Source organism: Bubalus bubalis, chromosome 1, assembly GCF_019923935.1.
Source record: "Bubalus bubalis isolate 160015118507 breed Murrah chromosome 1, NDDB_SH_1, whole genome shotgun sequence".
Taxonomy (NCBI): domain Eukaryota; kingdom Metazoa; phylum Chordata; class Mammalia; order Artiodactyla; family Bovidae; genus Bubalus; species Bubalus bubalis.
In genome coordinates, this window is record NC_059157.1 from 47284558 (window position 1) to 47299146 (window position 14589).

The 14589-nt window shown below is 45.7% G+C and overlaps 1 protein-coding gene across 2 annotated transcripts in view; it reads left to right on the forward strand.

The window, feature by feature from the left end:
- The first annotated feature begins 633 nt into the window (after positions 1-633).
- The window catches only part of TMEM50B (transmembrane protein 50B), a 37040-nt gene continuing 23084 nt past the window's right edge, over positions 634-14589 (forward strand). Inside the window, exon 1 of one of the 2 annotated variants that reach the window (XM_044939497.1) lies at positions 634-796. The gene's annotated coding sequence lies outside the window, so the exon portion shown is untranslated. The remainder of the gene's footprint in view (positions 797-14589) is intronic. The other variant, XM_006048241.3, reaches the window with a different exon arrangement.

Below are 14589 nucleotides of genomic sequence, written 5' to 3' on the forward strand. Positions count from 1 at the left end.
CCATCTCATCCTCTGTCGTCCCCATTTCCTCCTGCCTTCAATCTTTCCCAGCATCAGGGTCTTCTCCAATGAGTCGACTCTTCGCATCAGGCGGCCAAAGCATTGGAGCTACAGCTTCAGCAACAGTCCTTCCAAAGAAAATTCAGGGTTGATTTTCTTTAGGATGGACTGGTTGGATCTCCTTGCAGTCCAAGGGACTCTCAAGAGTCTTCTCCAACACCACGGGTTCAAAAGCATCATTTCTGAGTGGTGGGGATTAGAAAAGGACATCTCTACAGGCCACAGTTTCCAGAGAATCCTTCAGGACCATGTGCCCTACACTTGGCCAACGCCGAAGGGCCTATAGGCAAAGAGAGCCCCTGCCCCCGGGTCCCGGGATACCCTCTGCACGCGATCTCACGGATGCTACACTTAGAGAAGTTCCTGAGCAGAGACGCAGCGGGGTTGCCACCCAGAAGCACACCTCGGGACCGGTCTTGTCTACGCGTCCGCGAATCAGAGGACTCGGACCCTGGCGGGCGGCGCCCTAGCTCCGCCCCCTGGCGTCAGGACCCGCCCCCGGAGCCCCGCTCCCGAGCCCCGCCCCGCTCCGGCCGGCCACTTGCTGCGCGCAGATTGGCTGCCGCGGTGCGCACGGCGCCGCGCCCCGCCCTGCCGGCGCCCTCAGCCTAGCGCCGGTCGAGCGCTCCCCTCCCGGGGCTGAGGTGGCGCGGAAGACGCCGGCTCGGCCGCGGCGTGGCCGCCTCCGCCTCTGCGTGTGAGCCCGGGGGGTCGGCTAGGGCGTCGGGGAAGCCGGGTGAGTGCTGGCGGCCCGTTTCGGGGGCGCGCGAGGGGACCAGCGCCCGCCTCCGAGGCGCAGGGAGGCACCCTCGGCCCGCCCGGGGCCTCCCCGGTGCGCGGCGCCGCCGCCGGGCGTATCGGGGTCCGTGGGGCGTCGGGGCGACACCTCCCCCCTTCCTCACCAGCCCGCTCCGGCGACCGTGGCCGGCGCTCGGGGGTCGGGGTGGGGGAGAGCCGCGGTCTCTCGTCGTCGGGTTGGTTGCCCTGAAAGGTTTCCATCTCGGAACTGTCGGCTTCCCGGCGCTGCGGGGAAGGGGAAAGAGGTGCGCCGACGCGGGGCCCCGGGCCCCTCAGGGGCTTCGTCGCCCCTCTTCGGTTTGGCTCTGAACCCTTCCTTGCTGAGAATGTGGTCCGTGTTGAGTGGACTTTTCCGACTCTGTACAGAGGTGTGGCGTGGAGATGGAGGAGGATGGACATTCTTTGGAGGATTGATCGTACAGGGTTGGGTGTCCTTTGAGAAAAAGAGCAGCTCGTGTCGCAAAGGTAGTTGCAATGGGGACGGCCGTTCTCGTTTTTAAGCAATAAATTGACTCTCGAGTTAATCACGGGAAGGTGCTTAACTTGAAAGGTAAGTACGTGACCTTCTAAAGCCAAAGCGCTGATGATGAGAGGCACTGTCCTCGCTCCCGCCCCGCTGCTGACGCTGTGTGTGTATATGTGTGTGTGTGTGTGTGTGTGTGTGTGTGTGTGTGTGTTGGCGAAGGATTGTTGGGGAAGGATTCAAGCCTCGTGTGTGTGTGTGTGTGTGTGTGTGTGTGTGTGTGTTGGGCAAGGATTCAAGCCTCCGATTGGAGTGAATGTGTCGTCAGCCTTGTGCCTCTCAAAGACCTTGATTTCTCTTCGCAGTGCGCCACCTCTTCTCTCAAACTCCTCACCTCCCCGCACTGTAACACCCCTTAGCTTCACAGTTCCCAAGCCCCTGACTCTCAGGCTTGTCACACTTCTTTTCCGTCATCTTCAGACACTTGCCATCTCTTTTTGCAAACATAGTTTTCAGACGTAGAACAAACATTAGACTTTTTTTTTTTAAACCGATAATACTGTTGCAAGCCTCTTTGTCCTTAAAAAGAAAACCCGAAGTTATCTTGAGTATCGGTGAGGCAGGAAAGGCTGGTTTAATCAGAGCAGGGGGAGGGCGCAGTGTTCCTCTTCCGGAGACACGCCTTCCCCACCTCCATCCTCCTCCGCCCACTAGGATTAGGGCAGCCCTAACTGGCTGGCCATTTCTGAATTCACTTCTGGATTCCAGGGTAAAGAATTTATCTTATTTTATCATTATCGACTCCTTTAAATGATTACCGTAATACATTCAGGTTGTGAACTTTTTTTTTTTTAATGTTACAGAAGAACATCAAGTGAAAAATTGAAACCAGGGAATTTCCTGGCAGTCCAGTGGTTAGAGCTCTGCGCTTCCCCTGCAGGGAGCAGGGATTCTCTTACTGGTCTAAGAGCTAAGATCCCAAGTGCCAAAAAAAAAAAAAAGAAACAGCACAGAAGTGTATCAAGTAAAAGGTTAGCATAAGTTAGAACTCCTTGTTTCTTTACTTTGCACCCTCAATTCCAGTCCCTAGGAGGTAATGTGCTGTGTTAAGTCACCTCAGTCTTGTCCAACTCTTTGTGAGCCAATGAACCATAGCCCACAGGCTCCTCTGTCCCTGGGATTCTACAGGAAAGAGTACTGGAGTGGGTTGCTGTGCCCTCCTCCAGGGGATCTTCCCAACCCAGGGATCAAACCTGCAACTCTTACATCTCGTCCAGTGGCAGGCAGGTTCTTTGCCAGTGGTGCTACCTGGGAAGCCCCAGGAGGGGATAGTACCATGATACTGTTGGGCAACCTACTTAATATAAGGACATAATCATATCATTGTGGACCTGCCTCATTTTAAAAATGCTGTAAAGCACGCCACTGTCTAGAAGTACTTTAATATATTTTATTGGCCCCTTATTGGTGGATGTTTTGGTTGTTTCTGAGTTTTAGCCATTAAAAGATTTACTATGAATATCTTTGAAAATTGTAGGATAAGTCTCAGTTTAAACGGATTATTATATTTTAGAGTATAATTTTCATGCTCTTTTTGTAATTTGAAGGACTTTACAATTTAAAGACAGTAGCTAATTTGTTTGATTTAAATGCATTTCTTAGTATCTGTGTGTCTTGTAGTATTTAGAGACTGGATCAAAAAATTTGTTGAGTACCGAGTTAGATAATGGTGAATTTTTTAACTTTGTTGCCACATAGTGGTGTTGACTTTAAGGTTATATTGACTCACTTGATTGGCTTAGTAGGAATGAATAGAGGGCCCTGAGGAAGGGAAAATGTGAACAGGTATGTTGTGTAATACCCTCCTGTGGTAATCCCCCTGGAATATACAACAGTAACTGGAATTCTTGTTCTCTTTTGAAATAACTTCCTTTTGTTATAAAAGGTATCTCGGGTATGGAGAATGTTGTGGGGAATAAATACTGTTGCAGTGATCAGCACTGTATCTACAACCACATTAAGAAAGGAGACATTTACATCTTTCTTCCGGAGGGAGCCTCTATCGTGCTAGAAGTTAATCTTTCTCTTGCTTTATCAAATAAGCATTACACACAAATCCATAAATATACACATATATGTATATGTACACACATGTAAATGTTTACATGTCTTAAACAGTATATTTAGTTTTGAGTGAATAGTGTTAAAAACATATTACATACAAATAGCATGTTTCAAAGTTTTATTTTACTGTTACTGAGAGTGCTGCCAAGAATAGGTTTTTTAAGAGCACTTAAGAAACAGATATCTATGTAGTCCCTAGAGAAAGGACTGTCTCAATAAACGTGCTGAGTTAGATATAATTGGTTAACGTTTCAGAGGGCAACAAAATCGTAATACCTTTGTAATGAATCATTTCTTCAAGGCTATAATGATCATACCTTATTAATTTTTGCAGTTAAGCACAAACCTTATAGGATGATAAACTGTGTCTTTATTAACAGTGGATTGTTCATTAAATAAACTGAGATAAGGAAATTATTTCCCCCAGAGCCCAGATGAGGTCCTAACAGGCTTATTAAAAAAATGCTATTGCTTTCTCCCTTTGAGATTAAAATTTTGTTTCATAATTGCGAGCACAATGCTGACCATGTAAGGAAAGGACAGGATTTATTGTCACTTTGAGATGAACGCTTCCAGGAAAAATGAGGGAGACAGAACGGCTTCAGCTTCCTTGACTTTTCCCCACAGGGGCCCTTTCTGAAGGGGTTAGTGGAGAGTGTTCTGGGTGAGTCTTGGGAGACATTTACTACGGTCTCAGGGGATCTGGGAGGCTTTAATGTGAGGCGAACACTGGAAGGACAGCAGAGATACGGTCAGAGGGCGTGGCCGGCTCTCCGTGGCCTCCCTGCAGTTACCAGGGTAGGTCAAAGCAGAACCTTCTGTCAGGGAAGTGCGTGTCCTTTGCTAATGCTGGCTGCAGGACTCCGAAAGAGAACAGGAACTGCCTCAGTGTATGATCATGATCCAGCCAAGCCCAGCTGAGGACGGATTAGTAGGAGTCTGGGCCAGGTTCACGGCATTCAGTCCTCAAGTGAAAAAGCTGGCGGAGCAGTGGGACCCCGCTTCATTCCAGCCGGTTGTCTGCGTCTGGGGGCCCAGCGGGGCCCTCCTCAGCTCTCCTGTGTGGGGATCTTTCCTGTATTCTCTTTTGTTGCTTTTCACTCACTCTGATGGCACTCAGACAGCTGTAGTCTCCTGACAAGGAGAATTATGATTCCTGATCCTTTGTGGACCTTTTTTTGTTGTTTGTGTTTTAATTTCCACAGACTGTTTTCTGCTTTGACTTCAGTGATTTGGCGGCTTCCCTAATGGCTCTGTGGGTAAAGAATCTGCCTGCAATGCAGGAGATGCAGGTTTGATCCCTGTGTCAGGAAGATCCCCTGGAGAAGGAAGTGGCAACCCCCTCTAGTACTCTTGCTTGGAAAATTCCAGGGACAGAGGAGCCTGGAGGTCTACAGTCCATGGGATCTCAAAGAGTCAGACATAACTGAGCACACACACACACACATTTTCTGCTTTGACTTCAATGATTTGAAATTTAAAATAGTCTGTCTTAGTGTGGTCTATTTTCATCCATTATTTTGAGTATCTGATGGGCCCTTTAAATCAGAATATACAGTTCTTCCTATTCTGGAGAAATTTTCCTGAATATTTTGTTATTTTTCTCCCTCATGTTTTCTCTGTAGTTCCTCCTGCAACACCTGTTACTTGGATGTGAGCCTTGTAAAGGTCTTCTCATTTTCTTACCTGTTTTCTTCTGTTTTCCATCTACTTACGGCTAGATTTTCTTAACTTTTACTTCCCAAACTTTATATTTGGATTTAAGAAAACCCCACGGTTATACTTTTAATATTCAAAGGCTATTTTTTAGTCTCTGAGTGTTCCTTACAATAACATGCTGTTCTTGTTTTAAGATGCAGTATGTTCTCTTGTTTCTGAGGTTGTAATGATTTTAAGTTTCCCTTCTCTGCGTAGCTTTCCAGACTCCTGTCTGGAAGGGATCTGGCTTCAGTCTCCTGCACCAGAATAGAGGAATGGCAAACTTCTGTCCAGTTTTCAGGATGATGCCTGAGTCTACCATTGTGCATGGTATCCCTCAGTCCAGAAGGCCAGATGTAGGGGAAAACCTCAGACTTCTGTCTGGATATGGATGAGGCAGTTGCCAGTCCATGGAGGGCATGGCAACCCACTCCAGCATTCTTGCCTGGAGAATCCCCACAGACAGAAGAGCCTGGCGGGTTACAGTCTGTAGGATCGCAAAGAGCCAGACATGACTGAAAGACCGAGCGAAGAGAAAAGGGACAGGTTCTGGGCCCTAACTTGTTTTCCTGCCTCCCTCAAGTCTTTACCGTTTTGGTTCTCAGCTTTCCCTGCTACTGGCTTGGATGTCCAGCTTTCTTGGGCATGCTCAGTTAGTGACCATGGTCCATCTGCTTTGCAACTTTCAAAATTTTACTGCTCTTGTCTCTTCTGTTCTCATCATTGTGTTCATGACTCCTTTTACTGATTGCAGTTTTTAGTGATGTTTCAGGAGGGAGCAAAATGAGATGCTTAGATACATCTTCACCCAAAGATAGTAATAGTTGTTTTTGACCAAGTGGTAACTGAAACTCCAATACTTTGGCCACCTGACGCGAAGAGCTGACTTATTTGAAAAGACCCTGATGCTGGGAAAGATTGAAGGCAGGAGGAGAAGGGGATGACAGAGGATGAGATGGTTGGATGGCATCACTGACTCAATGGACATGGGTTTGGGTGGACTCCGGGAGTTGGTGATGGACAGGGAGGCCTGGTGTGTTGCGGTTCATGGGGTCGCAAAGATTGGACACGACTGAGCGACTGAACTGGATGGCAGCACTGCCATAAACAGAGGCCGTCTTCAGAGCGGTCCTATGTTTGTGGTGTTTGCGAACCCTCTTCTTGGTGGGTAGTGGTTGATAGCATCGAGTGAGCCCATGTTCTGCCTGTCTTCTTAATTCTCACTTATCGAGGGACGTGCTGTCGTAGCCCCAGTTTACACATCAGAAGACCAAAACCTAGGGATATTTAAAGCTTGAGCAGTTGTGGACTCCTCAGGGGAATGAGGGGGTAAGACAAATGGAGAATAGCATTGGCATATATGCGCAACCATGTTTAAAATAGACAGCTAGTGGGAACCTGCTGTGTAGCGCTGGGAGCTCAGCTTGGTGCTCCGTGATGACCCAGAGGGTGGGCTGGGGATGGGGAGCTTCAGGAGGGAGGGGGTATATGTATGCTTATAGCCGATTGCCATTGCTGTACAGCAGAAATCAACACAACACTGTAAAACGATTATCCTCCAATTAAAAAAAAAAAAAAAAGCCTGAACAGTGCCAGTCACATAGCAACTATTCCATTAAAAATGGAATTAAATGAGCCTGGCCAGGGAGGCACAGCTGGGAAGAGGCTGATGTAGGCGAGGGCCCAGGCTGGTGCTCACTCCACGGACTGTACTTTCAGCTGCATGGGTGGTGGCTGGCGCTGGAGGAGGTTAATTGGTGTCTAGGCGTCTACTTCCTTTGTGCCCTTTGGCAGCATTCTTACTCAGGTCTTTACCTGCCCATTACTGTTTGCCAGGTGGGTTCCCTTTCACCTACTTGGGTTCAGAGCTGTGACCCGGGGCCAGTTTCCCTGAACAGGGGAGGAGAGCATTTTCTGATCAATCCCAGAGGACACAAAGATTCCCAGGCAGGGCTCCTGCAGGGAAACCTGGGTAAAGGTGGCTTCCGAGAGTGAGTGACGTTTTCCTGTGGCTAGATCAGCCCTGGGCTTGTGTAGCAGTCATTGTACTTAGGTAGCAACTCATGATTATCTGCCACTCTATTTTTTTCCAGCTTTTTATTATAAAAAATTTTTAAACATACAGAAAAATTGAACAAAAGATTTAACATTTTGCCATGTTTGCCTCATTTTTTTCTTTTTCTTTGCTGAACCATTTGCTCATATGTTGCTGACACTGACACCTCACCCCCAAATAGTAAGCAGGCATCTCCTAACAAGGCCATTCCCTTTACATAAGCACAATTCTGGAATGTTCTCTGACCTGTATTCTGATTTCCCCAGTTGGCCCAGACTGCCTTAAAAGATTTTTTTTTTGAAATGAGGACCAGTAATGGCTTACACATTTCACTTGGTTAATTGTATTTTTTGTCATAGATGAATGGTGAAATCTTTTGAACCTTCTAGCTCGTATTGCTTTTGGCGACTACTTCATGACTGGAAAGATGATGGTTCTCAGAATCTTTGAAATGGAAGGGACCCTTGATGTCATCTGGTTCAGTTATTTCCGAACTTGGCTTCTGTGTGTCCTAAAAGTTGAATTGGGAGTGTGTCTGTAGACAAAGAGATGAAGAGCCATTCCAAGGACATAGATATATAGAAATAGATACAGAAATATATACATGAATATATTGAAAATATCTAACAGTTTGCTTAACAGTAGGTGTTTGGTAAGTATTGGCTGTCTTCTCCCTTTTATTTCTTTGTGACTGGAGTGAAGAGTGCCTCAGGATAGTAGGAGATAAGGAAGCTATATTAGGGAGAGACTGTAAGTATCCTGTGTCATTTGACTTTATCTTGAGTCATTGAAAGTTTTACAATAAAAGGCATGATCCCACCTGAGTTTGTTTTTAAACTACTTTTTTTTTTTCCTTGACTGTGCCACGCAGCTTATTAGATCTTAATTCCCCAGCGAGGGAGCAAAACCATGCCCAAGTGGAAGCAGGGAGTCTTAACCACTAGGCTTCCAGGGAAGTCCCCCAATCTGAGTTTTAGAAAGTTCTGGCAGAAAATGGACTTGAGAAAGCACAGAGGATGGTTTTAAGAAATGATATGCTTAAATATATTGTCATGGCAAGATTTTATTTCCTTCACTGAAATAACGCTTTTTATTACCAGTGTTTACAAATTATCAATTTAAATAAATCTAGGGCTTCCCTGGTGGCTCAGAGGTTAAAGTGTCTGCCTCCAATGCGGGAGACCCGGGTTTGATCCCTGGGTCGGGAAGATCCCCTGGAGAAGGAAATGGTAACCCACTCCAGCATTCTTGCCTGGAGAATCCCATGGACGGAGAAGCCTGGTAGGCTACAGTCCACACGGTCAGAAAGAGTCGGACACGACTGAGCGACTTCACCTTCAGGTATAAAGTAGACTCTTCTTTTTTTGGTGACAGGATAATGAGACATGTACTGCATTTCAGAGTTTGAAAGACAGAATAGTTAGATTTAGTCATTCAGCAAGTACTGGAGTGGCTTCTTTATGCTATGTACTGTGCTAAGCTCTGGGAGAACCACAGTGAGCAAAAACGGATGTGGGTGTCCTTCGTGGAGCTTACTTTCTTCAGAGGGAGGTAGGTATTGATCACATAGAAGATTAATACTGAAATGCTAGGGGAATTAGATCTGGCTGTGGAGTCAGGAAAGCATGGAAGCCGTTATCATCATCCACTTGGATTATTTCAACAACCTTTTAACTGGTTTCGCTCCTTCCACTCTTCCCCCAGCAGTCTGTTCTCCCCACAACAGCCTAAGGGATGCTTTTAAATGTAAGGCAGACTTCTCAGACTCCCTTGCTGCTGCTAAGTCGCTTCAATCGTGTCCTACTCCTAGCGACCCCATGGACTGCAGCCTGCCAGCCTCCTCTGTCCATGGGATTCGCCAGGCAGGAGTACTGGAGTGGCTTGCTTTTGCCTTCTCCCTTAGGGCTCCCAATTTTAATCAGTAAAGACGAAAGTTCTCACAGTAGCCTATGAGGCTACCCTGTTACCTCTCTGGTCTACTTTCCCAGCTCACTGACTCCACTGTAACCTCGCCTGCTTCCGTGTTGCTCCTTGAATAACCCGTCCTGCCCTGGGGCCTCTGCCTTGCTGTTGTTCTGTCTGATACTCAGGAGGCTAACTCCATGCCTTCAGGTGTCATCTTTTCAAGGGGGCCTACCTTGTCCACCAGTTTAAACTTTCACCTGGCCCCACTCTCATCCACACTCCCAGTGCCCCTAGTCTACTTTGTTGTTTCCCTCATGGCATTTATCATTTTCTCGATCAGATCAGATCAGTCACTCAGTCGTGTCGGACTCTTTGCGACCCCATGAATCGCAGCACGCCAGGCCTCCCTGTCGATCACCAACTCCCGGAGTTCACTGAGACTCACGTCCATCGAGTCAGTGATGCCATCCAGCCATCTCATCCTCTGTCGTCCCCTTCTCCTCCTGCCCCCAATCTCTCCCAGCATCAGAGTCTTTTCCAATGAGTCAACTCTTCGCATGAGGTGGCCAAAGTACTGGAGTTTCAGCTTTAGCATCATTCCTTTCAAAGAAATTCCAGGGCTGATCTCCTTCAGAATGGACTGGTTGGATCTCCTTGCAGTCCAAAGGACTCTCAAGAGTCTTCTCCAACACCACAGTTCAAAAGCATCAATTCTTCGGCGCTCAGCCTTCTTCACAGTCCAACTCTCACATTCATACATGACCACAGGAAAAACCATAGCCTTGACTAGACGAACCTTTGTTGGCAAAGTGATGTCTCTGCTTTTGAATATGCTATCTAGGTTGGTCATAACTTTCCTTCCAAGGAGTAAGCGTCTTTTAATTTCATGGCTGCAGTCACCATCTGCAGTGATTTTGGAGCCCAGAAAAATAAAGTCTGACACTGTTTCCACTGTTTCCCCATCTATTTCCCCTGAAGTGGTGGGACCGGATGCCATGATCTTTGTTTTCTGAATGTTGAGCTTTAAGCCAACTTTTTCACTCTCCACTTTCACTTTCATCAAGAGGCTTTTGAGTTCCTCTTCACTTTCTGCCATAAGGGTGGTGTCATCTGCATATCTGAGGTTATTGATATTTCTCCTGGCAGTCTTGATTCCAGCTTGTGCTTCTTCCAGTCCAGCGTTTCTCATGATGTACTCTGCATATAAGTTAAATAAGCAGGGTGACAATATACAGCCTTGACGAACTCCTTTTCCTATTTGGAACCAGTCTGTTGTTCCATGTCCAGTTCTAACTGTTGCTTCCTGACCTGCATACAGATTTCTCAAGAGGCAGATCAGGTGGTCTGGTATTCCCATCTCTTTCAGAATTTTCCACAGTTTATTGTGATCCACACAGTCAAAGGCTTTGGCATAGTCAATAAAGCAGAAATAGATGTTTTTCTGGAACTCTCTTGCTTTTTCCATGATCCAGCGGATGTTGGCAATTTGATCTCTGGTTCCTCTGCCTTTTCTAAAAGCAGCTTGAACATCAGGAAGTTCACGGTTCACATATTGCTGAAGCCTGGCTTGGAGAATTTTGAGCATTACTTTACTAGCGTGTGAGATGAGTGCAATTACGTTTATTGTGTCATTCCATCTCCCTTCTTTCCCACTGCCAAAGCTCCACATGGCCAGTGCTTTTTATCTGCTCATTCTTGTATCTTAAGTGTCCACAGCAGGGTCTGGCGTGTAGCTGGCACTCCTTAAATAAACCTTGAATGAATGAAAGGAAAGCTGATGTTTGAGTGGAGAAGTCACAACTAAGGGGACATCTGGCATCATGAGTAGGAGTTAACCAGGTGAGCTGGGGGTGGAAAGGTAGGTTTCACGCAGAGGGGACGTGGTTTGTATGGGGTGATTCAGCAAGTGTAAGGCACTACAAGAGAAACGAGGATCATTGGGGGAGAGAGGAGAAAATATTTCAAGAGCAGCTTGAGGAGAAAAAGTGCTGGGCCGTGCTACAGCATCTTTGTCTTTAGAAATGGAAAGATGGTGAAAGGTTTTAAGCAGGAAGGAGATGCCAGCTTTGTGCCTTTTAAAAGCAACACAACATTCTAGCTGTGGTATGGGAAACATATTGATGAGGGCAGGAGTGGATGAGGCTGGATCAGTTGGGTACCTGTTGTCATGGGACAGGTGGGAGAGGGACCTCTCTTCATCACTCAGGTGATGGTACTGGAAGGGAGACGTGGAGAAGTTAGACTTGAGAGAGTTAAGTGAAAGTTGCTCAGACATGTCCAACACATTGCAACGCCATAGACTATACATTCCATGGAATTCTCTAGGCTGGAATACTGGAGTGGGTAGCCTTTCCCTTCTCCAGGGGATCTTCCCAACCCAGGGATCAAACCCAGGTCTCCCACATCACAGGCGAATTCTTTACCAGCTGAGCCACAGGGAAGCCCTGAGAGAGTTAAAGGAGGCACAATCAGGTAAGGGATGTGAGAGGTAAGAAAGAAGTAAAGAGGAAGACACCTGCATTTCTGGCTTATGTAATCGAATGACTGGTGATTCGTTAATTGTGAGAATCCTGGAATAGGATCAGATTTGGAGGAGGGGACCATGCATTTGAATTTGTGTTTGGACCTGCTGATTTTGAAGTGACTGAGACAGCCAGAGGGTGTCAGGCAAGTAGTTGGATGTATGGAAACGTAAATCTGTGAATCAACTGCATAGGGAGGCAGTATAGGGAAGGTTCACCATTTTGAATAATTCATGTTTTGAATAATTAAAAGTTGTTAAGGATATTACTGGGGCAAATTGTATAGCTACAGGATTAGAGTCTCCTTAGAAACCTAAGCTCCCTGTCCTTTACTTTGGCTTTTAGTTTTAAATCTTTTACCAAAATTGGTGCTACTTCCTAAATTTTATTTCTGTTTAATAGATGATTTATAGGTGAGAAGGCAAAGAAGCATCCTGAGATTAAGTATGTAAAATGTCTTTTCCAAAAGTGCTTTAGCTCTCTGAATAATTCATTCTGTTGGATCTTAAAGCCTATAAAATATTCACACTGTGAGTGCCCAGAAACCAGGTTTGTAGCAACCCAAGAAGAGAGCTTGTATTCTCCAGACTCGCTTGGCAAGATTTGAATCAACAGTAATCACACTGTCATTGTGGATCTCATCGGACGGCTTTCTTCTATTTCTGGGTGGTCACAGGGTTCCTGTAAATTGGGGCCCTTTCTCTTCCATCTTGTTTTTCTTGCTCTCTTCACCACAGGCAGTAGGATAGTAACTTTCTGCCCAAGAAACCAGAAATGAGAGAAATGCTGTGAATCTCTCTGGCATAGGTACAGTGTAATGATCACAAAATGGGTTTTGGAATCAGATGTGAGCTTCAGTGGAATCCTGGCTTTCCTTCTTGCTAGCTGTGTGACCTTGGGCCAGTTCTTCTCTAAACCTTATTTTAGTAATACCATAGAATCTTAGTAATTGCCTTAGAGTATTTGTGAGGAGTCAGTGGAATAGTCTGTGCAAAGAGTTCCTCTGAGGATGGAGTGGAGTTGTCTGTAACCGATAAGCACTTGTAGCTAATAGCCAGCAGTAGTAGTAGAGGTGGGGAGATGTATGTTTTACTCTGTATGACTCTTACACGTTTAGTTTGACTGCCTTGTGAAGCTTGTGGGGCTTTAGCTCCCCAGCCAGGGGTTGAGCCTGGGCCCTCGGCTGAAAGCACAGAGCCCTAACCACTGGACCACCAGCGAATTCCCATAGATTTTATTTCTGTCTCTTTTGAGTCAGCTGTCTGATTATGTAGACCTACTATCTTGGACAGTATTTAAATTTTGTTAATTTCCTGATTCGGGGGTGAGGGGGTAACAGTTTTGTTGTTTGTTTTTTTTTTTACAAATTGTAACTTGATTTAAAAAACATCTCAATTGATTTCTCTGCCAGTTTGTTCACCTCCTGATGATGGGTGCCAAGTTTTATTCATCTTTGTTTTTCCCACAGTACCTTGCTTGTAAGACATGTTCTGTAAGTACTCCATACATGTTCTAGAGGAGTTTTGTGCTGGTTAAGTTCCACTGTGTGTAGTCCGCTGTGATGCCTGGCACACAGTGATGCAAGGAAGGAAGGAAGGGAGTCACAGATGAGCACTGAGTCAGTCCTCCGCCCTCTTCCGCGCTTCCTCCTTGAGATACCCTAGCTGCGCCCATGACTTCAGCTACCACTTAATCACTGCAAACCTCCAGCCTCTTTTTCTGTCTTAAACCACTGTTTCATCTGTGCATCTGTCTTTGGCACCTCTCCACCTGCAGGCCCTTCATCATTTCAAGCCCATTATGCTCAAACTCTCCCATTCTCCCTTCCCTGTTTTGGTTAGTGGTGTCTTGCCAGGCATTGAGCACCCAAACATAGTCAATTCTTAGCTCTTGCTTGCTTGTGGGTAATACCATGCTAATATTTCTCAAACAAAACCCTTTTCTTTAGCCTGTACCAGGCTGGCCTCAGCTCATATCCTTATTCTCTTTCTGTCTAGAAGGTGTCTTTAACATATTCCTTCAGTCCCTTCTCCATACTCCTGCTCCCAGAATTATCTTTCAAATCACAGCACTGGTCTTGTCTTCCCTGCTTACAAGCCTCTGGCAGTTCCCTAGTTCTCAAAGCAGGGGCCTACAGACTCCGAGCTGTGGGCCAGGTCTGGTATGCTGCTTGCTTTGTAAATTAAGTATTATTGAAATACAGGCATATGCTCATTTGTCCACATAGTGTCTGTGCTGGTATAACAGCAGAGATGCGTAGCCCTGGCGGAGATCGTTTGGTCTGCAAAGCCAAAAATGTACACTGTCTGGTTCTTGACAGAAGAAGTTGGCTAATCCCTGGCTTCGAGGGTAGAAGTCAGATTTGCATAGGCTGAAAAATTCTTCTTGATCTTGTTCCATACAGGTTAATCACCGCCACCACTCTTTGAAATACCATAAACTCTACGCTGTTTTCTTGTGTGCCTAAATGATTTCACATATTTTATTCCTTCTTTTTCATCTATCACATTCCTATTGTTGCTTCAAAACTCAGCCAAGTTTATTTTTCCTTTATCAAACTTCCCTCAACTCTTCCTGGCAACTCTGCTGTAACACTGTTTTTATATTTCTATTATACGGCTTTTATGTTATAGCCCATAGTTTATGTATATTTATAGCACATTTACTCTTTTGACAATGTCCCCTAAATTCTTTACGTTGATTGTGGTGATCATTTTTGTACACACAGCACCTAACATCATTTGGCAATTAGTGCAAAGATAGATGGACAAACAGGTGGTAGTATGAAAGTTTGGTCAAAGGGAAGAATTTTGAATTTTGGGACTTGGGTGTATATGGAACTTGCTCAGACCATGTTTATATATTATTCAAGTGTTTGTTGTTTTCTCCTCTTGCTTTTTGCAGCTGTCTTTTGGTTTCCTAAACTAGCTGTTTGGAAATGAAATTTTCACAATAGAATCATT